The sequence below is a fragment of the Octopus sinensis genome, linkage group LG4 (genome assembly GCF_006345805.1).
Source record: "Octopus sinensis linkage group LG4, ASM634580v1, whole genome shotgun sequence".
NCBI lineage: Eukaryota > Metazoa > Mollusca > Cephalopoda > Octopoda > Octopodidae > Octopus > Octopus sinensis.
In genome coordinates this window covers 150,063,774-150,077,318 of record NC_043000.1, presented here as the reverse complement: position 1 = coordinate 150,077,318, position 13,545 = coordinate 150,063,774, and the positions used below count along the sequence as shown (strand labels likewise).

At 39.6% G+C, this 13,545-nt stretch overlaps 1 protein-coding gene across 6 annotated transcripts in view; it reads right to left on the bottom strand.

Moving 5' to 3' along the window:
* Positions 1-13,545, bottom strand: part of LOC115211112 (cAMP-regulated phosphoprotein 21) — a 242,178-nt gene that overhangs the window by 148,621 nt on the left and 80,012 nt on the right. Inside the window, exon 1 of one of the 6 annotated variants that reach the window (XM_036502563.1) lies at positions 6,332-6,461. The exons of the other annotated variants lie outside the window; for them this stretch is intronic. The gene's annotated coding sequence lies outside the window, so the exon portion shown is untranslated. Of the gene's footprint in view, positions 1-6,331; positions 6,462-13,545 lie in introns of those variants that run through there. 6 annotated transcript variants of the gene reach the window in all.

Genomic DNA, 13,545 nt, shown 5'->3' with positions numbered 1-13,545 from the left:
GGAGCTTTTAATAGTATCTTGAACTCAATGCTTCTTTGCAGAGCATAGTACAATATGTTTTTTTTATTATTATACTCTGAGTGTTACAGTATCATATTCAGCTGATGTATGTATGTGTCAGTACACATACACACACACGCGTGCAGTGTAGATTTACTTAAGAATCCTTATAGATATAAATCTGTTTCACGAGCTGAAGCTGATTGCCAAAAGATGTGTATGTGCATGGTAACTAGGCATACATAAACCAAACAAGCCACATGTTGATTCAAATAATTGATGGAGATATTCAATGAGGTTGCCTTACAACTAATTAGAAATTAGTTGAGGATTATGTTTACACAAACTAAATGGAAAGTATGAATCTTGAACATATCTGTGTAAAGAAAATAGACAACTAGATGTTTCTGCAACCACTTACTTCTTCAGCCAGTATAGAAAGAGATGTATATATAGATATCTCACTTACATACACAGACACAGATTTGTCAGAAAAGATGCTGTCTTCAACAACAACAAATGACATTAGCCATAAGGTGAACTGGCTTGGCAAGAATTGAAAAGAAAAGAAAGAAAGAAAAGGGTCACTCAGTTAGTTAGTTAGTTAATTTTTGGCTCAAAAGCAAATAGCAATGCCATGTAGGGGGACATGGAATTAAGTACAGGGTGGTGTTCATGTAAAGAGTTCAGGCCACTTGAGGTCAAGGGAGACTTTGAACAAAGCGGTCATCGGCATCTTCACCATCTCGTCTGGCAGCTTGTTCCACGGATCCGCAACCTGGACGGAGAAAGCTCCTCTCCTTCGATTTTAGTTTACAAGGTGCATACACCTTGTTGTATTGCATTTTCCCTAATTATGTAATATTCCATCCTCTTATGCTCTACCAGTTACACATATTTATATGACTTTCCCTAGTCATCAGCCTATACTAGGCAAGCTATAACAATTGAACTTACTTTACCAGTGATCGATTCCTAGAAAATGAATTAGTCCATCTAAATCACTAAAATTACCATCAAAGTCCTTAGGCTCTTATTCCTTCTAAAGATAGCAATGATGCATGTTTTAATGTCCATTTTCCCATGCTAGCATGGCTTGGATGTGTGTTGATTCTGAGGCAGAATTTTACACCTGGATGCTTTTCCTGTCACCAACACTTACTTGCTTTTCAAGTAAGGAATTTATATATTCCACAGGTCTTCAAAGTGCAAGGTGATAGGCCATAATGTCAACACACACACACACACACACACACACACACTCAAACACACACACAATGGGCTTAATATAGCTATGTCAACCTAATTCACTTACAAGGTATTAGCTGATCCTGGGTAATAACACAAGACACCTGTTCAAGCTGGGTGAACCTGAAACTACATGATTGCAACCTGAACTTCTTAACCAGACAGTCATACCTATGCCTAAAGATGTATTTTAATGTATATATTTATGTGTCAGCATATTTAGCTATTTTAATATAATTCAATGATGAGTTTAATATACTTTTTTAGCCCTTTGGCAAAATAACATCCAAATTACAGTCATATGCTGCAATATATATGTATATATACACAAAAAAGTGAGTATAAAATTATCATCTCCACATCAACATTTATGTTTGTTTTTCCATGCTAGCATGGGTTGAATGGGCCCCTACAGTACCCATAGTCTAGGTGCATTTCATCATGTCAACAGTATTAAAAAAAATTCCATGCAGTGAGTTTAAAGAGCCTCCTCTTTCTGTTCTGTATTAGGGTTTTTTTTCAGAATCTATGTCTCTTCATTCATTCCTTATTTTTCAAGTATGGACTAGGTGTATTTTAACACCAGCACTATTGAAGTTATCTGCAGTAATATGAAAGAATCCTGTTTACCTCTACTTAGTTTTTATAGTTTGCCTTTCTTGTGATTTGCAGAGTCTATGTCTCCTCTGCGCATCGGGGATTAAGAGCACTTAGGACTGAGTATCAGTAGAAGTAGGAATTAGGCTGTCTCCTTCCTCTTTCCTCCTAAATCATAATGTTTGGAACGGGGGGGGGGGACAGGATTTCACTCTGGCAAACTTTATTCACCATCACTAATCCTCCCGTCACCAAGTTCTCTTTGAACATGTTATCTTAAAGACACACCTTGGCACCTCATTATCATTTTCGTGAACTACTCTATTGATCCATATATAACATGGGGGTAACACTGCATCTGCCACTGCTCAACCTTCCTCATCACTCTTATCACTCTCACTCTGCCCCACTAACCCTCTGACACTACCTTTCCCTTTCACCCCTGCTCTTCCCTTCCATCTTATTATTCCTACATACATCACTCTACCCATCCATGTATAACATGGGGCAGCACTGTATCTCCTTCAGCTCAGCCCTCCCTACCATCCTACACTTTCTATCTTGCTCTCACTATCCCCATCCTACTGATACTGTTCACCTTGCCTCCTAAACCCCAGTTTCCAAATACTGCCACAGCCAGTCTCTTCCCTATCACCCACTTTTAACAATGAACTTGTGTAACTCCAATAAGAACTGTCTTGAATTCTGAAGAACCATCCAAACCCAGGTTGGCAGAGCAGGTAGACTACGCCACTCAGTCCACTTAACTCAACCCCACTTTGTACTCCTCTTCCTTTTGCCTACCCTCGATGCTTTCCCTTCCCCTTTCCCCTGTCTTCATTATTCCTACCCCAATACCTATTTCTTTACTACCCACAAGGGGCTAAACACAGAGGGGGACAGACAAACGGATTAAGTCAATTACATCGACCCCAGTGCGTAACTGGTACTTAATTTATCGACCCCAAAAGGATGAAAGGCAAAGTCGACCTCGGCAGAATTTGAACTCAGAACGTAGCGGCAGACGTAGCTAAGCATTTCGCCCAGTGTGCTACCGTTTCTGCCAGCTCGCCAATACCATTCTTCTGTAATTCTCCTCATCATTATCCTTACAACAATAAATGAGAGCTTTCTTTCGCTTTGCAAGCTGCAAAAGTCAACCCCAACAGTTGTTGTGGTGTGTGCTCGATTGAACCATACCTTGTGTGGATGGATGGAAATAAGATGGATTCTACCTGTAATTAAAAACCACAGTCTAGTCACATATGGTGTCACACTGATTCTACCTAAGAATTATATTAAGGGTACACATGTCCTTGGAATGCTCACCCACTTACATATTAATTCACCAAACAGCAGAGTTTCATCATCTTCTAACGTCCATTTTCCATGCTGTCACGGGTTGGGCAGTTTGACTAGAGCTGGCAAGCTGCAACAGGTTCCAGTATGATTTGGTTTGATATATATATGGTACAAATTGCAGAACTCAGTATACAAAAGCAGAGAGTTATTTAGCCATAAAGCTGTATGAATTACTCAAGAGTTAGGAATTTTGTGCATCTGATAAGAGTTTAGTAGAGATTAAAGTATTCCCATTTATAAAATTTAAGTTGATTAATATCATAATCATCAACAGCTGAAGGCTAGTACAATATTCTCTCTCTTTTCTCTTTTACTTGTTTCAGTCATTTGACTGCGGCCATGCTGGAGCACCGCCTTTAGTCGAGCAAATCGACCCCGGGACTTAGTCTTTGTAAGCCCAGTACTTATTCTATCGGTCTCTTTTGCCGAACCGCTAAGTGACGGGGACGTAAACACACCAGCATCGGTTGTCAAGCAATGCTAGGGGGACAAACACAGACACACAAACACACACATACATATACATATATATACGACAGGCTTCTTTCAGTTTCCGTCTACCAAATCCACTCACAAGGCATTGGTCGGCCCGGGGCTATAGCAGAAGACACTTGCCCAAGATTCCACGCAGTGGGACTGAACCCGGAACCATGTGGTTGGTTAGCAAGCTAGTAATATTCTATTCACAAAGCTTTTTGTTAAATTTTAATGAAGCATGTAAAAGCATGTGCAGAGCTAAGAAATAGCAATTAAGTAACTTCATAGAAACATATTTAAAATGAACTTCATATTCCAATTTTTTGTAATAACATTCAATTTATCAAATTAAATTGAATGTCTAGTAGTATCTAGTTTAATGTTTCAAGAAAGTTGGCAGCAAGGAAAACTGAATTAAGTTAAAACACCTCAGTTCATATTCATCCTACCAAATTTGATAGAAGAATTTAAAAACAGAATAGCATAAATATAGTTTTTCTATATAATTTGTCTCCTGTCGGTCGGCATAGTTTGAAGAATCTGTTTTGCGATTCTTTCCTACAACATTCTAATCATATGTTTGTTGTACTGGAGCTGTGACCTCTCAAAATGAAAAAAGAGTGGTTCAACCTGGAAAAACTCCTTGATGTCTGAGCTATGCACCCTGTTGAGTAAGGGTACTCCAGAGATCCTTTGGATGAGACCCATTTCAGCTTCCTGTATTGACTATTATGCTTCTTCAGTTATTATCCCACATTCATGACCATAGGTGAGGATAGGCACGAAAACTGAATTGTAGAAGGAGATGGTTGAATAATGTCCATAGACTCAGTTGGTCATGCTTCAGAATCCAGTAGGAAAATCTAATAATGGTTGCTTCTGATAGGACCCTATGGAGGAGATGCCCAAGGACTCTGTCTATACAACCATCTCAGGAATAGTTTGTAGAAAAGATAGAGGGACAAATAATGTGTTATAGTTTTGTTGAGATCTTGTTGAAAAGTTGTTAAAACAACTATTAATGCATATTCAGTGTGTGGCATCTTCAAATGAAAAATCTTGCAGCAACAGTCAAATCTCTGTTTCTATAAGATGAGAAGTGAGAGTTCAAATAATGTGTCACTGACTAACAATATGTCAACCAAAAGAACTGTCTACTTCTCCCTATCTCTGCCCTTACAGTGAAAAGTTTTTATAAGTTCGTATTGCAGGCTTATACATTAAGCATGCTTGATTGGTTAATTAAGAAAATTATTACTAACCAATTGAATCTTTTCAGTTGTCATGTAACTTTGCTATATTTGTCAAAAAGTATATAAACAAAAAAGTGTGAAATCTATTGTAACCATTTGTCTTATATAAAAGTTTGAAATTTCATGCCATTCAAGCATGAAAATCATTATAAACCCATGAAACTCTTGATCTGTGAGTCACTTATGTAACTTTTCAGCTGGATAAATAAATAAATAAAGAGTATGCCTACAGATGGTGGGTAGTGGATGTAAAGATTAGCTGTGAATAAACATAATTTATTGAGCAGTGGTCCAACTGTTAGCACTGTTGGATCAATAAAAAAAAACTGTACACATACTATGATACCACTTTATAATAGTGGATAAAGTTACTATCAAATAAACCTTGCTCCAATCTATAACTTAAATGGATGTAGAGTTTTCTTCTTCCAGTTGTCACATTTTTGATGGTTCTGCTGGGATAAGAGTAAGAGAGTCTAGTGGGTATTTATGCCTGCTTGTGACTACTTGGACTTTTAAATCAGTAGCAAGGGCATGGTGCATAAGAAGGAAAAAGCACAGAAGTGATAACTGCTAGTTGGCAATTTGCACACTGGTAATTCGAATGTGATGGTTGTAATTTTGTGTTGAAGCATGGCAATGGCCCAAGATCCTATTTCATTGACCAAGTACAGCTATTTCAGGATTGTGATACTTGTTCCAATATGCAGATGTTCCAATAAAAAAGACGGATACAAACCACCCACTCATGCTAACCTGACTGCGATATCATACCTAGTGGTGCGTAATTTGTGTGGTCAAAATACAGCAAGAAGAAAAAAAACATCAAATTAAATTTTGGATCTTGGAACTTCAGGACAATGTTGGAAGTATCCAATTCTGGAAGGCCCAAATAAAAACAACTGCAATACTCTCTCTCTCTTTTACTCTTTTACTGGTTTCAGTCATTTGACTGCGGCCATGCTGGAGCACCGCCTTTAGTCGAGCAAATTGGGACTTATTCTTTGTAAGCCCAGTACTTATTCTATCGGTCTCTTTTGCCGAACCGCTAAGTGACGGGGACGTAAACACACCAGCACCGGTTGTCAAGCAATGCTAGGGGACAAACACAAACACACACACACACATATATACATATATATACGACAGGCTTCTTTCAGTTTCCGTCTATCAAATCCACTCACTCACAAGGCATTGGTCGGCCCGGGGCTATAGTAGAAGACACTTGCCCAAGATGTCACACAGTGGGACTGAACCCGGAACCATGTGGTTGGTTAGCAAGCTACTTACCACACAGCCACTCCTGTGCAATAATTGATATGTTATGGTAAAGACATTGCTACACTGTCAGGAACACAAGTGAAAGGCCAGGAGAGTTACAAGAGCAAACTTACAGCTTCTTCTGGTCTGGAAACAAGGATGCTGTGCAGAGTGAAACTAGTGTTGGGTGAGCCATTGAAAACCTTCATCAGCAAACTGGTACCATTTCCTGTTGCTATAACCAATAGTTGAGATTGACCCTGACTGGGAAATCGAGATATAATTGTTTTTAGTATCTATGCTCCTATGATAACAGGCAAAATAAAGAGAATTTCTATGATTCACTATGAAGATACTCGGACATTGTTCCAATAGCAAACAAGCCACTTGTCTGCAGCTATTTTAATGCAAGAGTGGGGAGGGATTATCAAATAAGGGACTGAAGTTTAGGTTACTCTGCAAATGGTAATTTTAACTCCAGTGAACAACTCTTACTTCACATATGCCCCAGAAATGATCTGGTTGCAACAAACACCTAGCTTTCTGAAAGATGATTTTACAGCTGTTGTCATCTGCAGTCACATCAAATGTTAGTTAGTTAGTTAATTTTTTGGCTCAAAAAGCAAAAAGCAAGGCCATGTAGGGGGACATGGAGTTATGTACAGGGTGGTGTTCATGTAAAGAGTTCAGGCCACTTGAGGTCAAGGGAGACTTTGAACCGAGCGGTCGTCGGCATCTTCACCATCTCGTCTGGCAGCTTATTCCACAGATCCGCAACCCGGACGGAGAAAGCCCCTCTCTTTCGATTGAGATGAAATCGTCGGCTGAACTGTATACTGACATGCATGGACAACACTGCAAATATAAACTGCACATGTACCATGAAGAAGATGAAGGTTGACTGCCTCACAGATCACATGTTGATATGTATCGCATGCAATTTGTCTGTGACACGAAAGTGTAGAACTGTGCCAATAAGACTGGATGTCTGCAAACTAAAAAATTCTGAAATGTAGTATACACTTGTAGAAAATTAAAACTATATTGCATCAGTGAACACTTGTATGAGACACCAACAAAACAGAGCTACTGCCTCAAATGACTTCCCCAAACACAAGTATACTGACTGGTTTGATGTAAATTTGTAAAGACAAAACAGTCGTTTCCTGAAAAATGAAAGTACCATTAAACTGTTCTGAATGAAGCATGGAGAAGTTACTAGTTGATTCTAAGGTACAAATGCCTTGCAACAAAAGGAACTGCAGCTGCTCAATAGAGGGATCAAAAGGTGCATAAAATTCAGTTCTTTGTTGATTCTCACAGTGTAGAGCAGTGGTTTTCAACCAGGGTTCCACGGAACCATAGGGTTCCACCAGTACAGTCCAGGGGTTCCGCAAGAAGTTACAAAACTGCTAAAATCGGCAGTAATTTTTAAGTCTCCTGTGTAGATATGTGTGCATAAGACTATTAAATTATTGCACAGGGGTTCCTCGAGCCAGTGGAATGTTTCCTTGGGGTTCCGCTCCAGCAAAAAGTTTGAAAAGCACTGGTATAGAGGCTTTCTTTACCAATCTGACAGTGATATACAACCCTCAGAAAATGATAGCATATCAATGAAGAGTAGCATTGAGAAAGTGACACAAAGTACTTATAAGAAAATTTTATTGAGCTGCTAAACTGGTCCTTAATTTCTCACGAGGTTTTGTAATGTATCAAACAAGTTACAAGAGATACTAGTTCAGATCTATTGCCAGATGTGGAGGGGCTGGTAAATGACACCCATGAGACAAAAGTATGGAAAGCTCCTTTCTATTGACAACATCCTAATGGCAGGAGAGAACTGCACAGTAAGCTTCTTCAGTTCTTCACAGAGTGTTAGCAATACAGTAGTCTGTTGCTACGGTTCAAGGGTGCACAGTAAAAATTACAAGAATTTTCTTTTCTCAACCACAGAAAATTCTAGCAAAAATACTGCTCAGATGACTGCAAAAGATACCCAAGCAAAATCTGAAAGACCATTGACATGATTTTCAGCTTGCAGAATGCAGTCAGGATCATCATCATCATCATCATCATTTAGCGTCCGCTTTCCATGCTAGCATGGGTTGGACGGTTCAACTGGGGTTTGTGAAGCCAGAAGGCCGCACCAGACCCAGTCTGATCTGGCAATGTTTCTATGGCTGGATGCCCTTCCTAACGCCAACCACTCCGTAAGCGTAGTGGGTGCTTTTTACGTGCCACCTGCACAGGTGCCAGGCGGAGCTGGCAACTGCCACGAATGGATGGTGCTTTTTACGTGCCACCAGCACGGGGGCCAGGCGAGGCTGGCAATGGACACAAACGGATGGTGCTTTTACATGCCACCGGCATGGAGGCCAGTCGGGGCGGCACTGGTAACGGCCACGATCGGATGGTTCGCTTACTTGTCACCGGCACTGGTACCACAGCTGCAGAGACAATTTTTTCAAGCTCAGTACGCAATAAGGTTTTATGTTAAACTGGCCAAAAACGTTACAGAAAGTTGTGAACTGCTCCAGAAAGCTTATGGATTAACTTCTATGAGCAAAGTATTTGTTTTCCACTAGCTAAGATTAATGTAAACTATGGGTGCACAAGAGGTCTGATGGGATCACAGGCAGGTGGATAGAGATGGAAATATTTTATACATAGGCGCAGGAGTGGCTGTGTGGTAAGTAGCTTGCCTACCAACCACATGGTTCTGGGTTCAGTCCCACTGCGTGGCATCTTGGGCAAGTGTCTTCTGCTATAGCCTCGGGCCGACCAATGCCTTGTGAGTGGATTTGGTAGACGGAAACTGAAAGAAGCCTGTCATATATATGTATATATATATATATATATATATGTGTGTGTGTGTGTGTATGTGTTTGTCCCCCTAGCATTGCTTGACAACCGATGCTGGTGTGTTTACGTCCCCGTCACTTAGTGGTTCGGCAAAAGAGACCGATAGAATAAGTACTGGGCTTACAAAGAATAAGTCCCGGGGTCGATTTGCTCGACTAAAGGCGGTGCTCCAGCATGGCCGCAGTCAAATGACTGAAACAAGTAAAAAAAGAGTAAAAAAAAAAAAAGAGTATAACTGATACACATATGGAATTAGCAGGAAGAACAGCCACAAAATAAAACCTTCAAATGCTCAAAAGGCTTCCTATAAGTGGTTGTGAGCTTCTGTTAGTGAGATGATGAAATTAGCAGAGGATAGATGTTTTCTGAAAGAACACTATCTATGCATGAATAGAATGGAAAAAAAAATTCAGGGAGATATTACCTCTGCCAGCAACAAAAGTGTTCTCACCAACTGAAGGAGGGACTGTATGATGCTTATCTAGAATGTGCTATGGTTGCATGGCAAGAATCAAGGGCACTGAATGTGGTGCATGAATAAAATCTGGAAAAAAATGAGGTGAACATACTCTGCCGGAAGTGTAACATTAATGTGCTGGAGCTCTCCATGCTAGCATGGGTTGGACGGTTCGACCAGGAATCTGGGAAGCCAGAAGGCTGCACCAGGCTCCAGTCTGATCTGGCAGTGTTTCTACAGCTGGATGCCCTTCCTAATGCCAACCACTCCGTGAGTGTAGTGGGTGCTTTTTACGTGCCACCTGCACTGTATACAGAAAAATAAAGCTAGAGATGGTACGGGTATGTGATGTGTATGAAGGATGATGTATGGATAAAGAAGTACCATACAATCCAAGGGACAGAATCTGAGGAAGAGACTGAAGTTCATGATGACAATAGAATGCAACAAGTGGAGAGATGCTTTGATGGAGAAAACAAGTAAAAGCTAAATAGCATGGAAAAATGATGATGTACTGTATGAATATAAGTATATACAATGTATGGATATATGTAAGTGTGTGTGTGTGTGTGTATATATATATATATATATATATGTTAATAAAATAGAACATATGCATATATATAAACATATATGTACGTACCTACCTCTACATGTACATATACACGCATATATGTGTACAGGACACCAAAAAGACGTCGAACACATAGAGAGACGAAACACATAGACACAAACCAAGGAACAAGACAAGCAAAAAAAAGAGAGATACAGGACAATAAGCACAACGAAAAATCCCCTTCTTCAGTCGCTAAGGTTTCATCTACTAAACGTTTCGAAGGATAATATATATATATATATGTGTGTGTGTGTGTGTGTGTGTGCATGTGTTTTCTTCTCTCTTTCTGTGGCTAGGTAACCATGTACCTCCTCTGTAGCAAGACACTTGTTTCTGCTTCTGTCACACTCTAACCTTTCATCATCTGGCATGAGATCCCCTCCTCCAATGGCCCCTCCCCTCTCAAAATTCCTTGTCTTGCAAATTACTTGGTGACCCTGGCAGTGCTGGTGCCACATAAAAAGCATCCAATCTACACTGTAAAGTGGTCGGCATTGGAAGGGCATCCAGCTGTAAAAATCCTGCCAAAACTGACCTTCCCTGTGCTGGTGCCATGTAAAAAGCACTCAGTTCACTCTACAGATTGGTTACTGTTAGTAAGGGTATCCAGCCATAAAACCCCTGCCAAACACACAGTAGCCTGCAGTAGTCATCTACTTGGTCTGCTCCTCTCAACTCTCCTACCCATGCATGAATGGAAGATGGATGTTAAATGATGATGATGATGATGTGTGTGTTTGTGCTGTGCAATCATTTAATGTCTATTTTCCATGTTGGCATGGCTGGGATGGTTTGACAGAATCCAGTGAACCAAAGGGCTGCATCAAGCCCTAGTGGTTTCTATGGCTGGACGCCCTTTCTAATGCCAACAAATTTACATTCTGAACTGTGTGACACGTGCAAGCATGGAAAAGTGGTTAACATTTATAAACACAAAAGTTATGAAAGTAATTCAAGAGTTAATAGTTTTGTTGTCATGGCAACTTGCCAAACTATTAAAATCATGAATTCACTCATTATTATAAAGTCATGAATTACAGTGTTTTGCAGATTGCTTGATGAAAAAAGTACTATTCGAGAGTTAAATGATGATAAATTTCAAAATCTTCTCATAAGAAAGGGAAGTGGGAAAAAAGAAAATTGGAAAATAGTGTAAAACCATAAGAATTATGCACATGTGCACAATACAATTACACACACACACACACACACATACATACATATACACATAATCATGTAAGTATTAATATACATACACAATACAACACATAAGCACATATAAAGTATGTGAGCATATACTCTTGAAAACGCACATTACATACATACACACTTAAGCACACGTGCACATAAATATATACATACGTAGACACACACACACATATCTACATAATTATACAGCCACATCATATATACATATGTACATGATACAAGCATAGATATACATAGACACACACACACACACACATATATATATATATATACTCTTTTACTCTTTTACTTGTTTCAGTCATTTGACTGCGGCCATGCTGGAGCACCGCCTTTAGTCGAGCAAATCGGCCCCGGGACTTATTCTTTGTAAGCCCAGTACTTATTCTATCGGTCTCTTTTACCGAACCGCTAAGTGACGGGGACGTAAACACACCAGCATCGGTTGTCAAGCAATGCTAGGGGGACAAACACATACACACAAACACATACACACACACACACATATATATATATATATATATACGACAGGCTTCTTTCAGTTTCCGTCTACCAAATCCACTCACAAGGCATTAGTCGGCCCGGGGCTATAGCAGAAGCACAATATTTATACCTACACACAAACCATTCACATACTTATGAAACACACACTAACACACATTTGTCCATTCATATTCCTCTGCCTGTTTTTCCATGCTGGTAATATGTACAGCGTAGACAAATACTTATTACTGAAGCACCATTTTACAGTTGGATGCCTTTCTTGTTGTAAATCTGTCCTGTTTTACAAATAAGGAGCTTTTCCTCCCCCTCAACCTTGAAAGTGCAAATCTACTGTAAAATTTGCTAATAGGGGTATGTCACCAAACCATACCACCAGCAGCTCAGCATAGTGCAGAATATAAATATTCACACAGATATACATGTGCATACACACACAAACACTCTCAAACCCCCATATATGCATACATGCATATACATACAAAGGGTATTGTAGAGTTTCTGTTTACCAAATTAGCTCACAAGTATCAGTTGGTCTGGGATTATATTAATGGTAAACACTTGCCCAAGATGTTGTGCAGTGGAACTGAATCAGAAATCTCTCTCTCTCTCTCACATACATGCATGTACACACACACACGTATATCTGTATATATATAAACATATATACACTCACCCACACGTGTATGTATATGTATGTATGTATGTATGTATGTATGTATGTATGTATGTATGTAAATAAGAATGTGTGTGAGTATATACATTCTTTTACTTGTTTCAGTCATTTTGACTATGGCCATGCTGGAGCACTGTATTAAAGGGTTTTTGGTCAAAGAGGTTGACCCCAGGACTTATTCTTTGTAAGCCTAGTACATATTCTATCAGTCTCCTTTGCCAAACCATTAAGTTACAGAGACGTAAACACACCAACATCAGTTGTCAGGCAGAGAAACACAGACACAAAGAGACATGTAAATATACATACATACATATATATGATGGGCTTCTTTCAGTTTCTGTCTACCAAATCTACTCATAAAGCTTTGGTCAGCTTGAGGCTATAGTAGAAGACATTTGCCCAAGGTGCCATGCAGTGGGACTGAATCTGAAACCATGTGGTTGGGAAGCAAGCTTCTTACAGCAGAGCCATGTATATATATCACAGTATCAGTCAGACTATCAGATGTGGTTATACACCACTGCTCACAATGCACTTCCTCACACTGTAGCTTTCAAATGATGCCACCCTGTTGGGTAGGCAGATAAGCCAACACAACCCCTGAATAACAAAATGACAGTCCATCACAGGGTTACCCATTTACAGCCGAGCAGATTGGGAGAATGTGAAATAAAGTACTTTACTGAAGAACACAGTGCACGGCTGGTTGAGCAATTGAGACCCCTTGCCATTCTTCTCCCAATGAGGATCACCTGGCTTGGCCTAACAAATTTACTGGAGTTTATATTATTACACAAACCTATGGCATCATGTTACACATGAATGTGGTTATGAAATAAGCCATGGTGCTCCCAAAACAGGTGTTGAGATAAGAATGTTACATAACTCCTTTTGTTGAGGTTATTCTGTAATCTTTATTTTGTATTTCATGTACATATACACATTAACCCTTTTGTTACCAACCCGGCTAAAACCGGCCTTGGCTCTGCAGTACAAATGTCTTGTTTTCATAAGTTTTTAATTAAAA